General features: G+C 34.4%; 1 long non-coding RNA gene across 1 annotated transcript in view; it reads left to right on the top strand.

Moving 5' to 3' along the window:
• Positions 1–25000, top strand: part of LOC122804102 — a 91768-nt gene that overhangs the window by 6989 nt on the left and 59779 nt on the right. The window contains exon 2 of the long non-coding RNA XR_006365179.1: positions 18512–18545. This is a non-coding gene — a long non-coding RNA (uncharacterized LOC122804102). The remainder of the gene's footprint in view (positions 1–18511; positions 18546–25000) is intronic.

Here is a 25000-nt window from a genome sequence, read left to right as displayed (position 1 = left end):
AATGTTATATCAAGGCCTTCTTTTGATTTATCTTCAGCTCCTGTGTTATAAAATATGCTGGCAATACCTGAATAAAACCACTCTTGCATGAACCCAGTAACACTGGCAAAAAGGTCACTGATGCCATTTCATTGTGTTTTTCTAATTTTGGTTCACACTTCATGGGAGCTGTCAGTGACATTTCTTGTCTCTTAGCAACAGAAGAGAGCACTTTATCCAGACATGGCAGCCATTAAACTGAAAACTGAGATGGTCTATTTTGAATCTTACCCAGGAACCTTCTTTCTTAGGAAGCTATCTATATTCCATTGCCTTTTCATGGGCATGTCTGCTCCCTATACAGACAAATGTTTAAGTTTATATTTCTTACACTTACATGTAAACAGTTAAACAGCCTCTGCTCCCCACAACCCCCTTCTAAACTAACTGACCACCACTGTAAGTTGTACTCTTTAGTCTCTGTCAAAGACTACACCTGTCCTTCACTGACCAGCATATTCATTGGCTGACTACCTCGATCTGTGCCTTTTCCATAAACTCAAATTATAATATCACCCTCAATCACAGAAGTTAAAAATCCACAGCTTAGTGGCTGAATTGCAAGCAAAGCTTCTCATATACCTTCAAGGCAAAAATAAATAAATAAAACCACATATACATAAATAAATTCATCTGTTTCCAATACCCAGACCTCACCTAGAATTCTTTAAAAGTACCTCACCAAAATCCAGATCCTATAGCCAACAGAAGTTTGAGTTACCATCCATACTTGTATTCTCCTTTAATGCTACATTCTGCACAACTTTACCCACACAGATAATTAAAATACTACACATTGTGTACATAACTCAAAATATTAATTTTTGATAAGCCATTTGTGTTAGCTACCTCAGTGTACAGGTTTGCTTTGATGTATAGCTACTGCAATGTTACTGTGTCTCTATACCAAATGTTTAAGCAAATATTGAATGAGTTGCTTCTAAATCTGGCTACGTGTTCACACTTCATATATATTGTACTATACCTCATTGTACCAAGTTTGCTACGTGTTCACACTTCATATATACTGTAATATACCTTATTGTACCAAGTTGGTTATAGATCGTTGTTAGTATCCTCTGCCCATCACTGACCTATCAATGTGGGAGGGGTGGAGTTCTACCACACAAGCTGCACTCAGACAATGGCCTAAAGCTGTCATCTGGCTATGTGTCCACACTTCATATATATTGTACTATACCTTATTGTACCAAGTTTGTTATAGATCATTGTTAGTATCCTCTGCCCATCACTGACCTATCAATGTGGGAGGGGTAGAGTTCTACCACACAAGCTGCACTCAGATAATGGCCTAAAGCTGTCATCTGGCTACGTGTTCACACTTCATATATATTGTGCTATACCTCATTGCACCAAGTCTGCTACGTGTTCACACTTCATATATATTGTACTATACCACATTGTACCAAGTTTGCTACATGTTCACACTTCATACATATTGTACTATACCTTATTGTACCAAGTTTGCTACGTGTTCACACTTCATATATATTGTACTATACCTTATTGTACCAAGTTCGCTACGTGTTCACACTTCATATATATTGTACTATACCTCATTGTACTATACCTCATTGTACCAAGTTTCCTACGTGTTCACACTTCATATATATTGTACTATACCTCATTGAACCAAGTTTGCTACGTGTTCACACTTCATATATATTGTACTATACCTCATTGTACCAAGTTTGCTACGTGTTCACACTTCATATATATTGTACTATACCTCATTGTACCAAGTTTGCTACGTGTTCACACTTCATATATATTGTACTATACCTCATTGTACCAAGTTTGCTACGTGTTCACACTTCATATATATTGTACTATACCTTATTGTACCAAGTTTGCTACGTGTTCACACTTCATATATATTGTACTATACCTCATTGTACTAAGTTCGCTACGTGTTCACACTTCATATATATTGTACTATACCTCATTGTACCAAGTTTGCTACGTGTTCACACTTCATATATATTGTACTATACCTCATTGTACCAAGTTTGCTACGTGTTCACACTTCATACATATTGTACTATACCTCATTGTACCAAGTTTTCTACGTGTTCACACTTCATATATATTGTACTATACCTCATTGTACCAAGTTTGCTACGTGTTCACACTTCATATATATTGTACTATACCTTATTGTACCAAGTTTGCTATGTGTTCACACTTCATATATATTGTACTATACCTTATTGTACCAAGTTTGCTATAGATCGTTGTTAGTATCCTCTGCCCATCACTGACCTATCAATGTGGGAGGGGTGGAGTTCTACCACACAAGCTGCACTCAGACAATGGCCTAAAGCTGTCATCTGGCTACGTGTTCACACTTCATATATATTGTACTATACCTCATTGTACCAAGTTTGCTACGTGTTCACACTTCATATATATTGTACTATACCTTATTGTACCAAGTTGGTTATAGATCGTTGTTAGTATCCTCTGCCCATCACTGACCTATCAATGTGGGAGGGGTGGAGTTCTACCACACAAGCTGCACTCAGATGTTGGCCTAAAGCTGTCATCTGGCTACGTGTTCACACTTCATATATATTGTACTATACCTTATTGTACCAAGTTTGTTATAGATCATTGTTAGTATCCTCTGCCCATCACTGACCTATCAATGTGGGAGGGGTAGAGTTCTACCACACAAGCTGCACTCAGATAATGGCCTAAAGCTGTCATCTGGCTACGTGTTCACACTTCATATATATTGTACTATACCTCATTGTACCAAGTGTGCTACGTGTTCACACTTCATATATATTGTACTATACCTTATTGTACGAAGTTTGCTACGTGTTCACACTTCATATATATTGTACTATACCTTATTGTACCAAGTTTGCTACGTGTTCACACTTCATATATATTGTACTATACCTTATTGTACCAAGTTTGCTACTTGTTCACACTTCATATATATTGTACTATACCTTATTGTACCAAGTTTGCTACGTGTTCACACTTCATATATATTGTACTATACCTTAAAGTACCAAGTTTGCTATGTGTTCACACTTCATATATATTGTACTATACCTCATTGTACCAAGTTTGCTACGTGTTCACACTTCATATATATTGTACTATACCTCATTGTACCAAGTTTGCTACGTGTTCACACTTCATATATATTGTACTATACCTCATTGTACCAAGTTTGCTACGTGTTCACACTTCATATATATTGTACTATACCTCATTGTACCAAGTTTGCTACGTGTTCACACTTCATATATATTGTACTATACCTCATTGTACCAAGTTTCCTACGTGTTCACACTTCATATATATTGTACTATACCTCATTGTACCAAGTTTGCTACGTGTTCACACTTCATATATATTGTACTATACCTTATTGTACCAAGTTTGCTACATGTTCACATTTCATATATATTGTACTATACCACATTGTACCAAGTTTGCTACGTGTTCACACTTCATATATATTGTACTATACCTCATTGTACCAAGTTCGCTACGTGTTCACACTTCATATATATTGTACTATACCTCATTGTACCAAGTTCGCTACGTGTTCACACTTCATATATATTGTACTATACCTCATTGTACCAAGTTTGCTACGTGTTCACACTTCATATATATTGTACTATACCTCATTGTACCAAGTTTGCTACGTGTTCACACTTCATATATATTGTACTATACCTTATTGTACCAAGTTTGCAACGTGTTCACACTTCATATATATTGTACTATACCTCATTGTACCAAGTTTGCTACGTGTTCACACTTCATATATATTGTACTATACCTCATTGTACCAAGTTTGCTACGTGTTCACACTTCATTAATATTGTACTATACCTCATTGTACCAAGTTTGCTACGTGTTCACACTTCATATATATTGTACTATACCTCATTGTACCAAGTTTGCTACGTGTTCACACTTCATATATATTGTACTATACCTCATTGTACCAAGTTTGCTACGTGTTCACACTTCATATATATTGTACTATACCTCATTGTACCAAGTTTGCTACGTGTTCACACTTCATATATATTGTACTATACCTCATTGTACCAAGTTTTCTACGTGTTCACACTTCATATATATTGTACAATACCTCATTGTACCAAGTTTGCTACGTGTTCACACTTCATATATATTGTACTATACCTTATTGTACCAAGTTTGCTATGTGTTCACACTTCATATATATTGTACTATACCTTATTGTACCAAGTTTGCTATAGATCGTTGTTAGTATCCTCTGCCCATCACCGACCTATCAATGTGGGAGGGGTGGATTTCTACCACACAAGCTGCACTCAGACAATGGCCTAAAGCTGTCATCTGGCTACGTGTTCACACTTCATATATATTGTACTATACCTCATTGTACCAAGTTTGCTACGTGTTCACACTTCATATATATTGTACTATACCTTATTGTACCAAGTTGGTTATAGATCGTTGTTAGTATCCTCTGCCCATCACTGACCTATCAATGTGGGAGGGGTGGAGTTCTACCACACAAGCTGCACTCAGATGTTGGCCTAAAGCTGTCATCAGGCTACGTGTTCACACTTCATATATATTGTACTATACCTTATTGTACCAAGTTTGTTATAGATCATTGTTAGTATCCTCTGCCCATCACTGACCTATCAATGTGGGAGGGGTAGAGTTCTACCACACAAGCTGCACTCAGATAATGGCCTAAAGCTGTCATCTGGCTACGTGTTCACACTTCATATATATTGTACTATACCTCATTGTACCAAGTGTGCTACGTGTTCACACTTCATATATATTGTACTATACCTTATTGTACCAAGTTTGCTACGTGTTCACACTTCATATATATTGTACTATACCTTATTGTACCAAGTTTGCTACGTGTTCACATTTCATATATATTGTACTATACCTTATTGTGCCAAGTTTGCTACTTGTTCACACTTCATATATATTGTACTATACCTTATTGTACCAAGTTTGCTACGTGTTCACACTTCATATATATTGTACTATACCTTATTGTACCAAGTTTGCTACGTGTTCACACTTCATTTATATTGTACTATACCTTATTGTACCAAGTTTGCTACGTGTTCACATTTCATATATATTGTACTATACCTTATTGTGCCAAGTTTGCTACTTGTTCACACTTCATATATATTGTACTATACCTTATTGTACCAAGTTTGCTACTTGTTCACACTTCATATATATTGTACTATACCTCATTGTACCAAGTTTGCTACGTGTTCACACTTCATATATATTGTACTATACCTTATTGTACCAAGTTTGCTACATGTTCACATTTCATATATATTGTACTATACCACATTGTACCACGTTTGCTACGTGTTCACACTTCATATATATTGTACTATACCTCATTGTACCAAGTTCGCTACGTGTTCACACTTCATATATATTGTACTATACCTCATTGTACCAAGTTTGCTACATGTTCACACTTCATATATATTGTACTATACCTCATTGTACCAAGTTTGCTACGTGTTCACACTTTATATATATTGTACTATACCTCATTGTACCAAGTTTGCTACGTGTTCACACTGCATATATATTGTACTATATCTTATTGTACCAAGTTTGCTACGTGTTCACACTGCATATATATTGGACTATACCTTATTGTACCAAGTTTGCTACGTGTTCACACTGCATATATATTGGACTATACCTCATTGTACCAAGTTTGCTACGTGTTCACACTTCATATATATTGTACTATACCTCATTGTACCAAGTTTGCTACGTGTTCACACTTCATATATATTGTACTATACCTCATTGTACCAAGTTTGCTACGTGTTCACACTTCATATATATTGTACTATACCTCATTGTACCGAGTTTGCTACGTGTTCACACTTCATATATATTGTACTATACCTTATTGTACCAAGTTTGCTACGTGTTCACATTTCATATATATTGTACTATACCACATTGTACCAAGTTTGCTACGTGTTCACACTTCATATATATTGTACTATACCTCATTGTACCAAGTTCGCTACGTGTTCACACTTCATATATATTGTACTATACCTCATTGTACCAAGTTCGCTACGTGTTCACACTTCATATATATTGTACTATACCTCATTGTACCAAGTTTGCTACGTGTTCACACTTCATATATATTATACTATACCTCATTGTACCAAGTTTGCTACGTGTTCACACTTCATATATATTGTACTATACCTTATTGTACCAAGTTTTCTACGTGTTCACACTTCATATATATTGTACTATACCTCATTGTACCAAGTTTGCTACGTGTTCACACTTCATATATATTGTACTATACCTCATTGTACCAAGTTTGCTACGTGTTCACACTTCATTAATATTGTACTATACCTCATTGTACCAAGTTTGCTACGTGTTCACACTTCATATATATTGTACTATACCTCATTGTACCAAGTTTGCTACGTGTTCACACTTCATATATATTGTACTATACCTCATTGTACCAAGTTTGCTACGTGTTCACACTTCATATATATTGTACTATACCTCATTGTACCAAGTTTGCTACGTGTTCACACTTCATATATATTGTACTATACCTCATTGTACCAAGTTTTCTACGTGTTCACACTTCATATATATTGTACAATACCTCATTGTACCAAGTTTGCTACGTGTTCACACTTCATATATATTGTACTATACCTTATTGTACCAAGTTTGCTATGTGTTCACACTTCATATATATTGTACTATACCTTATTGTACCAAGTTTGCTATAGATCGTTGTTAGTATCCTCTGCCCATCACTGACCTATCAATGTGGGAGGGGTGGAGTTCTACCACACAAGCTGCACTCAGACAATGGCCTAAAGCTGTCATCTGGCTACGTGTTCACACTTCATATATATTGTACTATACCTCATTGTACCAAGTTTGCTACGTGTTCACACTTCATATATATTGTACTATACCTTATTGTACCAAATTGGTTATAGATCGTTGTTAGTATCCTCTGCCCATCACTGACCTATCAATGTGGGAGGTGGAGTTCTACCACAAGCTGCACTCAGATGTTGGCCTAAAGCTGTCATCAGGCTACGTGTTCACACTTCATATATATTGTACTATACCTTATTGTACCAAGTTTGTTATAGATCATTGTTAGTATCCTCTGCCCATCACTGACCTATCAATGTGGGAGGGGTAGAGTTCTACCACACAAGCTGCACTCAGATAATGGCCTAAAGCTGTCATCTGGCTACGTGTTCACACTTCATATATATTGTACTATACCTCATTGTACCAAGTGTGCTACGTGTTCACACTTCATATATATTGTACTATACCTTATTGTACCAAGTTTGCTACGTGTTCACACTTCATATATATTGTACTATACCTTATTGTACCAAGTTTGCTACGTGTTCACATTTCATATATATTGTACTATACCTTATTGTGCCAAGTTTGCTACTTGTTCACACTTCATATATATTGTACTATACCTTATTGTACCAAGTTTGCTACGTGTTCACACTTCATATATATTGTACTATACCTTATTGTACCAAGTTTGCTACGTGTTCACACTTCATTTATATTGTACTATACCTTATTGTACCAAGTTTGCTACGTGTTCACACTTCATATATATTGTACTATACCTCAATGTACCAAGTTTGCTACATGTTCACACTTCATATATATTGTACTATACCTTATTGTAACAAGTTTGCTACGTGTTCACAATTCATATATATTGTACTATACTTCATTGTACCAAGTTTGCTACGAGTTCACACTTCATATATACTGTACTATACCTCATTGTACCAAGTTTGCTACGTGTTCACACTTCATATATATTGTACTATACCTTATTGTACCAAGTTTGCTACGTGTTCACACTTCATATATATTGTACTATACCTTAAAGTACCAAGTTTGCTATGTGTTCACACTTCATATATATTGTACTATACCTCATTGTACCAAGTTTGCTACGTGTTCACACTTCATATATATTGTACTATATCTCATTGTACCAAGTTTGCTACATGTTCACACTTCATATATATTGTACTATACCTCATTTTACCAAGTTTGCTACGTGTTCACACTTCATATATATTGTCCTATACCTCATTGTACCAAGTTTGCTACGTGTTCACACTTCATATATATTGTACTATACCTCATTGTACCAAGTTTGCTACGTGTTCACACTTCATATATATTGTACTATACCTCATTGTACCAAGTTTGCTACGTGTTCACACTTCATATATATTGTACTATACCTTATTGTACCAAGTTTGCTACATGTTCACATTTCATATATATTGTACTATACCACATTGTACCAAGTTTGCTACGTGTTCACACTTCATATATATTGTACTATACCTCATTGTACCAAGTTTGCTATGTGTTCACACTTTATATATATTGTACTATACCTCATTGTACCAAGTTTGCTACGTGTTCACACTGCATATATATTGTACTATATCTTATTGTACCAAGTTTGCTACGTGTTCACACTGCATATATATTGGACTATACCTTATTGTACCAAGTTTGCTACGTGTTCACACTGCATATATATTGGACTATACCTCATTGTACCAAGTTTGCTACGTGTTCACACTTCATATATATTGTACTATACCTCATTGTACCAAGTTTGCTACGTGTTCACACTTCATATATATTGTACTATACCTCATTGTACCAAGTTTGCTACGTGTTCACACTTCATATATATTGTACTATACCTTATTGTACCAAGTTTGCTACGTGTTCACACTTCATATATATTGTACTATACCTCATTGTACCAAGTTTGCTACGTGTTCACACTTCATATATATTGTACTATACCTCATTGCCCCAAGTTTGCTATGTGTTCACATTTCATATATATTGTACTATACATCATTGTACCAAGTTTGCTACGTGTTCACACTTCATATATATTGTACTATACCTCATTGTACCAACTTTGCTATGTGTTCACACTTCATATATATTGTACTATACCTCATTGTACCAACTTTGCTACGTGTTCACACTTCATATATATTGTACTATACCTCATTGTACCAAGTTTGCTACGTGTTCACACTTCATATATATTGTACTATACCTCATTGTACCAAGTTTGCTACGTGTTCACACTTCATATATATTGTACTATACCTCATTGTACCAAGTTTGCTACGTGTTCACACTTCATATATATTGTACTATACCTTATTGTACCAAGTTTGCTACATGTTCACATTTCATATATATTGTACTATACCACATTGTACCAAGTTTGCTACGTGTTCACACTTCATATATATTGTACTATACCTCATTGTACCAAGTTCGCTACATGTTCACACTTCATATATATTGTACTATACCTCATTGTACCAAGTTTGCTACATGTTCACACTTCATATATATTGTACTATACCTCATTGTACCAAGTTTGCTACGTGTTCACACTTTATATATATTGTACTATACCTCATTGTACCAAGTTTGCTACGTGTTCACACTGCATATATATTGTTCTATATCTTATTGTACCAAGTTTGCTACGTGTTCACACTGCATATATATTGGACTATACCTTATTGTACCAAGTTTGCTACGTGTTCACACTGCATATATATTGGACTATACCTCATTGTACCAAGTTTGCTACGTGTTCACACTTCATATATATTGTACTATACCTCATTGTACCAAGTTTGCTACGTGTTCACACTTCATATATATTGTACTATACCTCATTGTACCAAGTTTGCTACGTGTTCACACTTCATATATATTGTACTATACCTTATTGTACCAAGTTTGCTACGTGTTCACACTTCATATATATTGTACTATACCTCATTCTACCAAGTTTGCTACGTGTTCACACTTCATATATATTGTACTATACCTCATTGTACCAAGTTTGCTATGTGTTCACATTTCATATATATTGTACTATACATCATTGTACCAAGTTTGCTACGTGTTCACACTTCATATATATTGTACTATACCTCATTGTACCAACTTTGCTATGTGTTCACACTTCATATATATTGTACTATACCTCATTGTACCAACTTTGCTACGTGTTCACACTTCATATATATTGTACTATACCTCATTGTACCAAGTTTGTTACGTGTTCACACTTCATATATATTGTACTATACCTCATTGTACCAAGTTTGCTACGTGTTCACACTTCATATATATTGTACTATACCTCATTGTACCAAGTTTGCTACGTGTTCACACTTTATATATATTGTACTATACCTCATTGTACCAAGTTTGCTACGTGTTCACACTGCATATATATTGTACTATACCTTATTGTACCAAGTTTGCTACGTGTTCACACTGCATATATATTGGACTATACCTTATTGTACCAAGTTTGCTACGTGTTCACACTGCATATATATTGGACTATACCTCATTGTACCAAGTTTGCTACGTGTTCACACTTCATATATATTGTACTATATTTCATTGTACCAAGTTTGCTATGAGTTCACACTTCATATATACTGTACTATACCTCATTGTACCAAGTTTGCTACGTGTTCACACTTCATATATATTGTACTATACCTTATTGTACCAAGTTTGCTACGTGTTCACACTTCATATATATTGTACTATACCTTAAAGTACCAAGTTTGCTATGTGTTCACACTTCATATATATTGTACTATACCTCATTGTACCAAATTTGCTACGTGTTCACACTTCATATATATTGTACTATACCTCATTGTACCAAGTTTGCTACGTGTTCACACTTCATATATATTGTACTATACCTCATTGTACCAAGTTTGCTACGTGTTCACACTTCATATATATTGTACTATACCACATTGTACCAAGTTTGCTACGTGTTCACACTTCATATATATTGTACTATACCTCATTGTACCAAGTTTGCTACGTGTTCACACTTCATATATATTGTACTATACCTCATTGTACCAAGTTTGCTACGTGTTCACACTTCATATATATTGTACTATACCTCATTGTACCAAGTTTGCTACGTGTTCACACTTCATATATATTGTACTATACCTCATTGTACCAAGTTTGCTACGTGTTCACACTTCATATATATTGTACTATACCTCATTGTACCAAGTTTGCTACGTGTTCACACTTCATATATATTGTACTATACCTCATTGTACCAAGTTTGCTACGTGTTCACACTTTATATATATTGTACTATAACTTATTGTACCAAGTTTGCTACGTGTTCACACTTCATATATATTGTACTATACCTCATTGTACCAAGTTTGCTACGTGTTCACACTTCATATATATTGTACTATACCTCATTGTACCAAGTTTGCTACGTGTTCACACTTCATATATATTGTACTATACCTCATTGTACCAAGTTTGCTACGTGTTCACACTTCATATATATTGTACTATACCTCATTGTACCAAGTTTGCTACGTGTTCACACTTCATATATATTGTACTATACCTCATTGTACCAAGTTTGCTACATGTTCACACTTCATATATATTGTACTATACCTCATTGTACCAAGTTTGCTATGTGTTCATATTTCATATATATTGTACTATACCTCATTGTACCAAGTTTGCTACGTGTTCACACTTCATATATATTGTACTATACCTCATTGTACCAAGTTTGTTACGTGTTCACACTTCATATATATTGTACTATACCTTATTGTACCAAGTTTGCTACGTGTTCCCACTTCATATATATTGTACTATACCTCATTGTACCAAGTTTGCTACGTGTTCACACTTCATATATATTGTACTATACCTTATTGTACCAAGTTTGCTACGTGTTCACACTTTATATATATTGTACTATACCTCATTGTACCAAGTTTGCTATAGATCATTGTTTGTATCCTCTGCCCATCACTGACCTATCAATGTGGGAGGGGTGGTTCTACTACACAAGCTGCATTCAGACAATGGCCTAAAGCTGTCATCTGGCTATGTGTTCACACTTCATATATATTGTACTATACCTCATTATACCAAGTTTGCTACGTGTTCACACTTCATATATATTGTACTATACCTTATTGTACTAAGTTTGCTACATGTTCACACTTCATATATATTGTACTATACCTTATTGTACCAAGTTTGCGATGTGTTCATATTTCATATATATTGTGCTATTCCTTATTGTACCAAGTTTGCTACGTGTTCACACTTCATATATATTGTACTATACCTCATTGTACCAAGTCTGCTACGTGTTCACACTTAATATATATTGTACTATACCTCATTGTACCAAGTTTGCTATGTGTTCACACTTCATATATATTGTACTATACCTTATTGTACCAAGTTTGCTACGTGTTCACACTTCATATATATTGTAATATACCTTATTGTACCAAGTTTGCTACGTGTTCACACTTCATATATATTGTACTATACCTCATTGTACCAAGTTTGCTACGTGTTCACACTTTATATATATTGTACTATACTTCATTGTACCAAGCTTGCTACGAGTTCACACTTCATATACACTGTACTATACCTCATTGTACCAAGGTTGCTACGTGTTCACACTTCATATATATTGTACTATACCTCATTGTACCAAGTTTGCTACGTGTTCACACTTCATATATATTGTACTATACTTCATTGTACCAAGTTTGCTACGTGTTCACACTTCATATATATTGTACTATACCTCATTGTACCAAGTTTGCTACATGTTCACACTTTATATATATTGTACTATACCTCATTGTACCAAGTTTGCTACGTGTTCACACTTCATATATATTGTACTATACCTTATTGTACCAAGTTTGCTACGTGTTCACACTTCATATATATTGTACTATACCTTATTGTACCAAGTTTGCTACATGTTCACACTTCATATATATTGTACTATTCCTCATTGTACCAAGTTTGCTACGTGTTCACACTTCATATTTATTGTACTATACCTCATTGTACCAAGTTTGCTATGTGTTCACACTTCATATATATTGTACTATACCTTATTGTACCAAGTTTGCTACGTGTTCACACTTCATATATATTGTACTATACCTCATTGTACCAAGTTTGCTATAGATCATTGTTAGTATCCTCTGCCCATCACTGACCTATCAATGTGGGAGGGGTGGTTCTACTACACAAGCTGCACTCAGACAATGGCCTAAAGCTGTCATCTGGCTATGTGTTCACACTTCATATATATTGTACTATACCTCATTGTACCAAGTTTGCTACGTGTTCACACTTCATATATATTGTACTATACCTTATTGTACCAAGTTTGCTACATGTTCACACTTCATATATATTGTACTATACCTTATTGTACCAAGTTTGCTATGTGTTCACATTTCATATATATTGTACTATACCTTATTGTACCAAGTTTGCTACGTGTTCACACTTCATATATATAGTACTATACCTCATTGTACCAAGTTTCCTACGTGTTCACACTTCATATATATTGGACTATACCTCATTGTACCAAGTTTGCTACGTGTTCACACTTCATATATATTGTACTATACCTCATTGTACCAAGTTTGCTACGTGTTCACACTTCATATATATTGTACTATACCTCATTGTACCAAGTTTGCTACATGTTCACACTTCATATATATTGTACTATACCTTATTGCACCAAGTTTGCTACGTGTTCACACTTCATATATATTGTACTATACCTCATTGTACCAAGTTTGCTACGTGTTCACACTTCATATATATTGTACTATACCTCATTGTACCAAGTTTGCTACGTGTTCACACTTCATATATATTGTACTATACCTCATTGTACCAAGTTTGCTACGTGTTCACACTTCATATATATTGTACTATACCTCATTGTACCAAGTTTGCTACATGTTCACACTTCATATATATTGTACTATACCTCATTGTGCCAAGTTTGCTACGTGTTCACACTTCATATATATTGTACTATACCTCATTGTACCAAGTTTGCTACGTCTTCACACTTCATATATATTGTACTATACCTCATTGTACCAAGTTTGCTACGTGTTCACACTTCATATATATTGTACTATACCTCATTGTACCAAGTTTGCTACGTGTTCACACTTCATATATATTGTACTATACCTCATTGTACCAAGTTTGCTACGTGTTCACACTTCATATATATTGTACTATACCTCAATGTACCAAGTTTGCTACGTGTTCACACTTCATATATATTGTACTATACCTCATTATACCAAGTTTGCTACGTGTTCAGTCTTCATATATATTGTACTATACCTCATTGTACCAAGTTTGCTACGTGTTCACACTTCATATATATTGTACTATACCTCATTGTACCAAGTTTGCTACATGTTCACACTTTATATATATTGTACTATACCTCATTGTACCAAGTTTGCTACGTGTTCACACTTCATATATATTGTACTATACCTTATTGTACCAAGTTTGCTACGTGTTCACACTTCATATATATTGTACTATACCTTATTGTACCAAGTTTGCTACGTGTTCACACTTCATATATATTGTACTATACCTCATTGTACCAAGTTTGCTACGTGTTCACACTTCATATATATTGTACTATACCTTATTGTACCAAGTTTGCTACGTGTTCAAACTTCATATATCTTGTACTATACCTTATTGTACCAAGTTTGCTACATGTTCACACTTCATATATATTGTATTATTCCTCATTGTACCAAGTTTGCTACGTGTTCACACTTCATATATATTGTACTATACCTTATTGTACCAAGTTTGCTACATGTTCACACTTCATATATATTGTACTATACCTCATCGTACCAAGTTTGCTATAGATCATTGCTAGTATCCTCTGCCCATCACTGACCTATCAATGTGGGAGGGGTGGTTCTACTACACAAGCTGCACTCAGACAATGGCCTAAAGCTGTCATCTGGCTATGTGTTCACACTTCATATATATTGTACTATACCTCATTGTACCAAGTTTGCTACGTGTTCACACTTCATATATATTGTACTATACCTTATTGTACCAAGTTTGCTACGTTCACACTTCATATATATTGTACTATACCTTATTGTACCAAGTTTGCTATGTGTTCACATTTTATATATATTGTACTATACCTTATTGTACCAAGTTTGCTACGTGTTCACACTTCATATATATTGTACTATACCTCATTGTACCAAGTTTGCTACGTGTTCACACTTCATATATATTGTACTATACCTCATTGTACCAAGTTTGCTACGTGTTCACACTTCATATATATTGTACTATACCTCATTGTACCATGTTTGCTACGTTTTCACACTTCATATATATTGTACTATACCTCATTGTACCAAGTTTGCTACGTGTTCACACTTCATATATATTGTACTATACCTTATTGTACCAAGTTTGCTACGATTTCACACTTCATATATATTGTACTATACCTCATTGTACCAAGTTTGCTACGTGTTCACACTTCATATATATTGTACTATACCTCATTGTACCAAGTTTGCTACGTGTTCACACTTCATATATATTGTACTATACCTCATTGTACCAAGTTTGCTACGTGTTCACATTTCATATATATTGTACTATACCTCATTGTACCAAGTTTGCTACGTGTTCACACTTCATATATATTGTACTATACCTCATTGTACCAAGTTTGCTACATGTTCACATTTCATATATATTGTACTATACCTCATTGTACCAAGTTTGCTACGTGTTCACACTTCATATATATTGTACTATACCTCGTTGTACCAAGTTTGCTACATGTTCACACTTCATATATATTGTACTATACCTCATTGTACCAAGTTTGCTACGTGTTCACACTTCATATATATTGTACTATACCTCATTGTAACAAGTTTGCTACATGTTCACACTTCATATATATTGTACTATACCTCATTGTACCAAGTTTGCTACGTGTTCACACTTCATATATATTGTACTATACCTCATTGTACCAAGTTTGCTACGTGTTCACACTTTATATATATTGTACTATACCTCATTGTACCAAGTTTGCTACGTGTTCACACTTCATATATATTGTACTATACCTTATTGTACCAAGTTTGCTACGTGTTCACACTTCATATATATTGCACTATACCTCATTGTACCAAGTTTGCTACGTGTTCACAATTCATATATATTGTACTATACCTCATTGTACCAAGTTTGCTACGTGTTCACACTTCATATATATTGTACTATACCTCATTGTACCAAGTTTGCTACGTGTTCACACTTCATATATATTGTACTATACCTTATTGTACCAAGTTTGCTACGTGTTCACACTTCATATATCTTGTACTATACCTTATTGTACCAAGTTTGCTACGTGTTCACACTTCATATATATTGTACTATACCTTATTGTACCAAGTTTGCTACGTGTTCACACTTCATATATCTTGTACTATACCTCATTGTACCAAGTTTGCTATAGATCATTGTTAGTATCCTCTGCCCATCACTGACCTATCAATGTGGGAGGGGTGGTTCTACTACACAAGCTGCACTCAGACAATGGCCTAAAGCTGTCATCTGGCTATGTGTTCACACTTCATATATATTGTACTATACCTCATTGTACCAAGTTTGCTACGTGTTCACACTTCATATATATTGTACTATACCTTATTGTACCAAGTTTGCTACATGTTCATACTTCATATATATTGTACTATACCTTATTGTACCAAGTTTGCTATGTGTTCACATTTCATATATATTGTACTATACCTTATTGTACCAAGTTTGCTACGTGTTCACACTTCATATATATTGTACTATACCTCATTGTACCAAGTCTGCTACGTGTTCACACTTAATATATATTGTACTATACCTCATTGCACCAAGTCTGCTACGTGTTCACACTTCATATATATTGTACTATACCTCATTGTACCAAGTTTGCTACGTGTTCACACTTCATATATATTGTACTATACCTTATTGTACCAAGTTTGCTACGTGTTCACACTTCATATATATTGTACTATACCTTATTGTACCAAGTTTGCTACGTGTTCACACTTCATATATATTGTACTATACCTTATTGTACCAAGTTTGCTATGTGTTCACACTTCATATATATTGTACTATACCTTATTGTACCAAGTTTGCTACGTGTTCACACTTCATATATATATATTGTACTATACCTTATTGTACCAAGTTTGCTACGTGTTCACACTTCATATATATTGTACTATACCTTATTGTACCAAGTTTGCTACGTGTTCACACTTCATATATATTGTACTATACCTCATTGTACCAAGTTTGCTACGTGTTCACACTTCATATATATTGTACTATACCTCATTGTGCCAAGTTTGCTACATGTTCACACTTCATATATATTGTACTATACCTCATGGTACCAAGTTTGCTACGTGTTCACACTTCATATATATTGTACTATACCTCATTGTACCAAATTTGCTACGTGTTCACACTTCATATATATTGTACTATGCCTCATTGTACCAAGTTTGCTATGTGTTCACACTTCATATATATTGTACTATACCTCAATGTACCAAGTTTGCTACGTGTTCACACTTCATATATATTGTACTATACCAAGTTTGGTACGTGTTCACACTTCATATATATTGCACTATACCTTATTGTACCAAGTTTGCTACGTGTTCACACTTCATATCTATTGTACTATACCTCATTGTACCAAGTTTGCTATAGATCGTTGTTAGTATCCTCTGCCCATCACTGACCTATCAATGTGGGAGGGGTGGAGATCTACCACACAAGCTGCATTTAGACAATGGCCTAAAGCTGTCATTCTTACAGTAAACACATGATGTAAAATTGCTAGCGTTCCCCTTTAGTTGGGGATATGGGTATTTGGATGTTTGTACTCTTAAAAGCTGACATTAGTTGACATTATACATGCCTTCAGGCCCATGCGGGAACTGTTGGAACATACTGTAAATGCCCTGCCCCCACTGAATTATAGCCAGGATCCTTGGTTCTCACCTACCTCATCCAATCCTATGGCATGCTAGGGAGCAGGGAAACAACTGTGCCACTAAAATATTTTGGCTAAATGGTCATTGGGGAATGGGCAAAAAATTAAAAAGTAAATGGAAGGATATCCCCATCTGGGACATTTGTGGAGATGTATTTTGATGTTTTTATATTTTTGGGCTAATATTAAATTGATAGCAATAGATTTGTTCAGCACTAGAACGACATAGAGTTGTGTAACATTTTGTGGTGTTATAATTAAACATGTTTAAATGCCTCCTGTGATGTCACAGACTAATATTTACATTTTTTCCACTAACAGAAATGGAGTTTGTTGATCTTAAAAAGGTTTTTGAGTAAGTATAATAATTCACATGTATAGTTTAGTTTTGTATAAAAACGTTTACGAAATAGTAATGAATGTACTTTAATTTATCCTGATTTCTATCCATGTAAGTGAACTATATCTCAGACACAAGGATCAGAGGGAGGGGTAAATACAATGCAGATGCACATTTTCTTTTCTCAGTGCTTGTTGTCACCATGACTACTGATCATTAAGCCTCCCCTATCAGCTTTGAGACCATCCATTTCCCCCCAGTACTGTATATCCCCAACAGCAAGGTAAGTGATCCCCAACACCAAGGTAAGTGATCCCCAAACACTGAAGTATGTGATCCCCAACACCAATTTAAGTGATCCCTAACACCAAGGTACGTGATCCCCAAACACTGAGGTAAGTGCTTACCAAAGGAGCTCTCATTTAGCAGACAATTAAGTTATTTTGTAATTATGACTCTAAGTCCTAATCTGAGTTGGAACATGTCATCTGCTTCACAGTGGCAATCGCACCTTTGCCATGTTACTGTATTTTGTAATTATGGCTCTTATTTTGCAGGTAAGAGTTCAAAGTTTCTTCAGTGTCTGTTGTTGCATAAATCTGAGCTGGCCCAGTGCCAGTTTCAGCAGGTCCAGGATGCCTAACCTTAACTGAGGAGTAGATTCATTACTGATAGCCTTGGTTAAAGTAAAATTTGACATAGCCAAAGTGGACATTGTTTTTGTTGAAGCAAAAGAGAACTGCTCAGAATGATCAGGAAGGCAGTGCAGGCATTCAGAGTGTATATCCAAAGTTCATTTGCATATGTGTCGATCAACAGCCAGTGTATGTGTGATGTCATAGGAGAATCTGCATGTTTGTCAGTCATGCATCATTTGCATATGGCATGATGCCCATTTAGCATTCAATCATGGTAGTCAAACTCACACGTGCCCAGTCCTACCCAAGCGAGGTACATGGCTTCACTATAACCCCTTTACCTTGTATGACAAATTTGCTTGATTAATTAGCTTAAATAATTAATTAATTATGAAAATACCTATTCATACCTTACAATCCTTACTCTCCCTTCATCATTCACTTCCATACTTCTTTCAATTTCTCTCCACTGACTTTCTCTCTAAATATACCATAAGCCTGCTTTTCTCTCAGTTCACATTGCAATTCCTCTTTATATTTTACTAACTTACCTTTAATTTCTCTATAAACTGGCTATAAATTCTCTAAATATTAAATCACTGTCAAATAACTTGTATCTATTCCTAACCAATATTTTTATATTATATCTAATTTGATACAGTTATTTAAATTGTATCTGTTTATTATTATTATTTTTAAAGACCGTAAAATTATTATTCTTAAAATGTTTTGCGATACTTCGGAGTTTTCTCTCCAGACTTCTGCTTAAAATGAGCTGCCACCCAGTCAGACTTTAATTGTAATCAAATGTCAGTAGATAAAATAAATAAAATTACAGAGGGTTTCTGACAATTCTCAAGCTTTGCATTTAAGTCTGTGTTAAAAATGTTAAAATGGTGAATATCTGGGTTGCTATATTAAGCAGGATGATGTCATCATGAGTATAGGCTGCCTCTGTAATCAGGACAGTATTCACATTTATGATGTCTTCATGAGTATAGGCTGCCTCTGTAATCAGAACAGTATTCACATTTATGATGTCATCATGAGTATAGGCTGCCTCTGTAATTAAGACAGTATTAACATTTATGATATCATCATGAGTATAGGTTGCCTCTGTAATCAGGACAGTATTCTCATTAATGATGTCATCATGATTATAGGCTGCCTCTGTAATCAGGACAGTATTCTCATTTATGACTTCATCATGAGTATAGGCTGCCTCTGTAATCAGGACAATATTTTCATTTATGATGTCATCATGAGTATAGGCTGCCTCTGTAATCAGGACAGTATTCTCATTTATAAGCAACCATGACAAATTATATAAGTTGTCACATAGCGTATAAGACAGCTTCTCAAAAACACCCTCTATGAATGCAGTTTAGGCAAAAGAAACTTTACAAAATGCATTTGCCATAGTTTAATACCTTGTTGTAAACTTCATAAAGGTTAAAAAACATCAAAAAACAGGTTCCATGATCACAGTATAGACATTCAAACCAAACCAAATATCTAAAGGTGTCTTGAATGAGTCTAATGGATTCCTTACTTGTAACAGAAATTTGTTCCATGACCTCACAACACTTTGAATGACAAACCCTGATATAAAAAGCAGTTTTACATTTTGCGATTTGGAAGGTATAATTTTCCAAATGAAAAGTTCACACTGATTTTAAAATAAGTTCATAGATTCATAACAATTTACTGGGCTATCAGGATCCTCGGAAGCCTAACCCTGCATTCCCATTAAGCTTTTAGCCCTTGTAATTTATTAATTTAACATATTACTAAGGGTTTTGCATCTAGGAAGAAAGAATTCATTGTCTCCCTCTATTCTTCCCTCATTAGGCCAATCATCAAGTACAATGCCCCATTTGGCATGTTCCTCACAAGACAGCTGAAACAACTGGGGAGGCCACAAAAGTATATCACAAATATGATCCTAGGCCTTAAACACTTGTCCTATATGGACAGACTCAAAAAAACTCCAACTATTCTCTGTCTCATATCGCCTACTTAGAGGCGATCTCTGCTTGACTTACAAAGCCATGTCTGACCCAGCTGTGTTAGAAATGCTACATCTAAAGAAATCCCAATCCCTCCACACCACATGCTCCAGAGACCTCAACCTCATTACCACAATCAACAGAACATGCTGTTCATAACCCAGAGACTGCTCATGCTATGGAATAGATTTCCCATACATGTCAAGCAGAGCACCTCACTGTCCCTCTTCAATAGACAACTTGATGAGTGGATGGGAAATAGAAAATTCACCCTGGGGAATACTCCAGTGGCTCTACTCGACAGAGGCACTAGGAACTAAGGTCGGGTGGCACAATGCCAGGGTAATCCTATGGGCTAGGCTTGTAAAGGCTCCAGGGCCATTAGCCTAGTACACACCTATCAACCTATGAACCTATTAAGTACAAATAACCTAGAACTGGGCAGAACATTTACAGGTTACCCCTATCTATAAGAGATAAGGGTACTAAACCAGGGGTGAATCTGTGGTTTTCCATCCATTCATCCAGATCACATATGAATAGAGTAAAAGAGATACTTTGCTTTATGTGAAGAGAAAGATAACTCCAAAGAAATGGAATTCTTTGTGTAACATTTCTATCCCTCAAACATGTTCTGTTGATTTGCAGAAGAGATTAACATCTCTTGAGTGGGTATTTATTCCACCACTGGACTTCCAGATGTACAGTAGATTAGAAAGGATAGGGCCTGTTGTGGCTTTGTACAGAAGGCAGAAATTGCTCCTACTGACAAGAGGGACAAGGCTTTGAGCAGGTCAGTATAGTTTTTATAATATAGGCCCTTGTTTTTCTTGGTGAGAAATTGTGGTTATTCAAGCTGTGTTAAGTGTTTGGACAGATGAATACTGAAGGGGGCATTATACTCACTGGCTTTTATAATACATGCTGAATACAGTGGAATGATCACATCCCTGGACCTAGACATCATATCCTTATTAATACGCTGTCCAGTGAAAAAAGGCTTTCTTACAATAGTGGCTACACGGTGATAGAAGGACAGTTTGTTGCCTACATAGGTTTCCAGGCCCATGACTACTGAATCAGTCTTCAGGAGTGTACTTATGCTGTGATAGCTACAGGGTATGTTATGTTTGCCACAACAGACAATTATATATTTTTGGCTTTTATTTTTAGCCCATAGTTTTGACACCAGCTATTTGCTTGGGAAAGCCCCTCTTGTTGGATCTTGGTATCTTCTTGAGTGTTTATTTTTTTTTTTCAAAACAGGTTTATTGTTTTAACATATAAGAGAAATATCATAACAATTGTATACAAGTAATTAAAAATAGGTATTATTATAATATTCAACAAAACAACTAAAGTATTTATAAAGACATCCACTACAATCAGATCAATTAATTAAACTAAAATACCATGCTAATGAAATTAACATTTTTTTAACAAATTTTGTAAATTATCCCATACAATATAATAAGATGTTTTTCTATTTGTTCTTGTCCTAATTGTGTTTATTTCCATATGGCACACTATATTCATAACATTTTTAAATTCATTGAACGAAGGAGGTGTATCTAAAATCCAATTTCTAGTTATTATTTTCCTAGCCACTGCTAGAATAGACCATAACAAGGGAAGCTTAACCTTTTTAACACTTTGAGGTACAGGTGTGTTGAATAATATAAGAGATTTAGAAATAATGAAATTATCTGTAAAAAGAGCCTGCAAAAATTCATTAATTGACTTCCAGTATTCTTTCAATTTTATACAGTCATAAAACATATGAGCCCAGTCAGCATTAATTTCTACATTACATCTCTTACATAAATTATCTTTATTATTTATTTTATTCATCATCAAAGGTGTATAAAAGATCTATGTAAAAATTGCCATGTATAAAGTCTCCAGACAATGGAAGACGTAGTTCTATAAGCAGATTCCAATATATATTGTTTATCTTGTTGATTTGGTGGGTCCCCATTAATAGAAGTGAAATAATTCCAGTGTGAATCTACACTGTAAAAAGTTTCTTGTCTGATAATTTTATGTATGTATGAAAGTTTACCTTTATCAGAAACTTTATGTTGTAAATTTAATATCAAGTAATCAATCAGTGTTGGAATAGATTCTTTAACTGTTATAGACATTAGATCTATTTTATTAATGAGATGTTGTCTAAAGGTCTGAACCTCTAACCAGCAAGTTTCTCTTAGATCAAATTCTTGTTTTAAGAAATCTAGATTTTTAACTTTATTATCAGATATCAACTGATACCAGTACTTTAGATTATTATCTATAGCTAAATGAGTTCCTTCAGAAGTAGATGACAAAAGCATACCCTGAGTATACATTATAGGGAATACAATAAAATTCCATTCCCTATACTTAGGGTGCATGAATATAAAGTTACGATAACTAATAATAATATTTAATGGGTAACAAACCATATGTTTAGGTGTAATAGGTGAAGTACAAAATTCCTTTAGTAACCATAACATGGAGTTATTTACAATCATATTTTTATGTGTTAAGGAGATTTTCATGAAGTGCATACTAATTAGCTCCCAATAATCTTTCCATTTTGCGGCATATGACTGATCTATTAATAAAGTAATAACTTTTACAATAGAAGAGATAGTATATAAATTAAAGTCTGGAAAAGAAATACCCCCTTGAGACCAGTTATTAGTATGTTTCTTTAATGCAATCATAGGTCTATTAGGTACCCATAGGAAATTTAACATTAGTGTATTCAGTTTCTTGATAATTATTTTTGTAGGTGGAAGTATTATTGATTGTATTAAGCATAAAATCTTGGGGAATATTATCATTTTAATAATTGTAAGTCTCTCCTCCATAGTAAAAAACATATTATTCCAGGTATTAAAAAGATTTTGTATATTAAGAAAACAGGTATTATAATTATTATATATAATAGATTTAATATCTTTAGATAGTATTATACCTAAATAAGTTATCTGAGCTGAACTGGGTACATATTTAGTAAAATCACTAATGAGAATATTTTTTCGTGTATATATAGGTAGTATTTTAGTTTTTTCTTCATTGAATATTAAACCAGAAATACTTTTAAAATTCATCATGTTATCAAATAGAGACTGCATAGAAGAATTAGATCCTGTTGATGTAATTAGAACATCATCTGCAAAAAGTTGAATTTTGGATGTTGTATATTCATCTATTTCAAAACCCTCTATGTCAGTACTGTTTATGATCAAATTAGCCCAAGGCTCCATTACTAAAGTGAATAATAGTGGAGAAAGTGGACATCCTTGTTTTGTACCTTTAAGAATGGGTATTTTTTGTGAAACATATGTTCCTACCTTAATATAAGCCAACGTTCCTTTGTATAAATGCTCAATTAGATCTACAAATGCATCTGAGAAGTTTGTGCACTTCATTAAGGTAAACAGATAGTCCCAACTTACTGAATCAAATGCTGAACTTATATCAAGACTAATAAGTGTTAAATCTTTCTTTTTCCTATTTGCAAAATCTATTAATGTTAAAGTTCTTCTTATATTATCAAAAGTATTTCTATTTACAATAAAGCCTGTCTGATCTATATCTATAATGCCGGGAATGATTGTCTTCAATCTATCAGCAAAGATACTCATAAACATTTTATAATCAACATTAAGTAATGAGATGGGCCGATATGAAGAACATCTAGTTGGATCTTTATTAGGTTTTAAAATTGGCGAAATAAATGTATATTGCCAAGATGGGGGGGTTATTAACTCAGTTTGGGCCAAAATAAAAACCTTATGTACTAATGAATATGTACTTTTAGAAAGGATTTTAT

The sequence above is a fragment of the Protopterus annectens genome, chromosome 6.part0 (genome assembly GCF_019279795.1).
Source record: "Protopterus annectens isolate FY-2018-M chromosome 6.part0, PAN1.0, whole genome shotgun sequence".
NCBI classification, from domain to species: domain Eukaryota; kingdom Metazoa; phylum Chordata; order Ceratodontiformes; family Protopteridae; genus Protopterus; species Protopterus annectens.
This window is presented reverse-complemented; position numbering and strand designations above follow the sequence as displayed.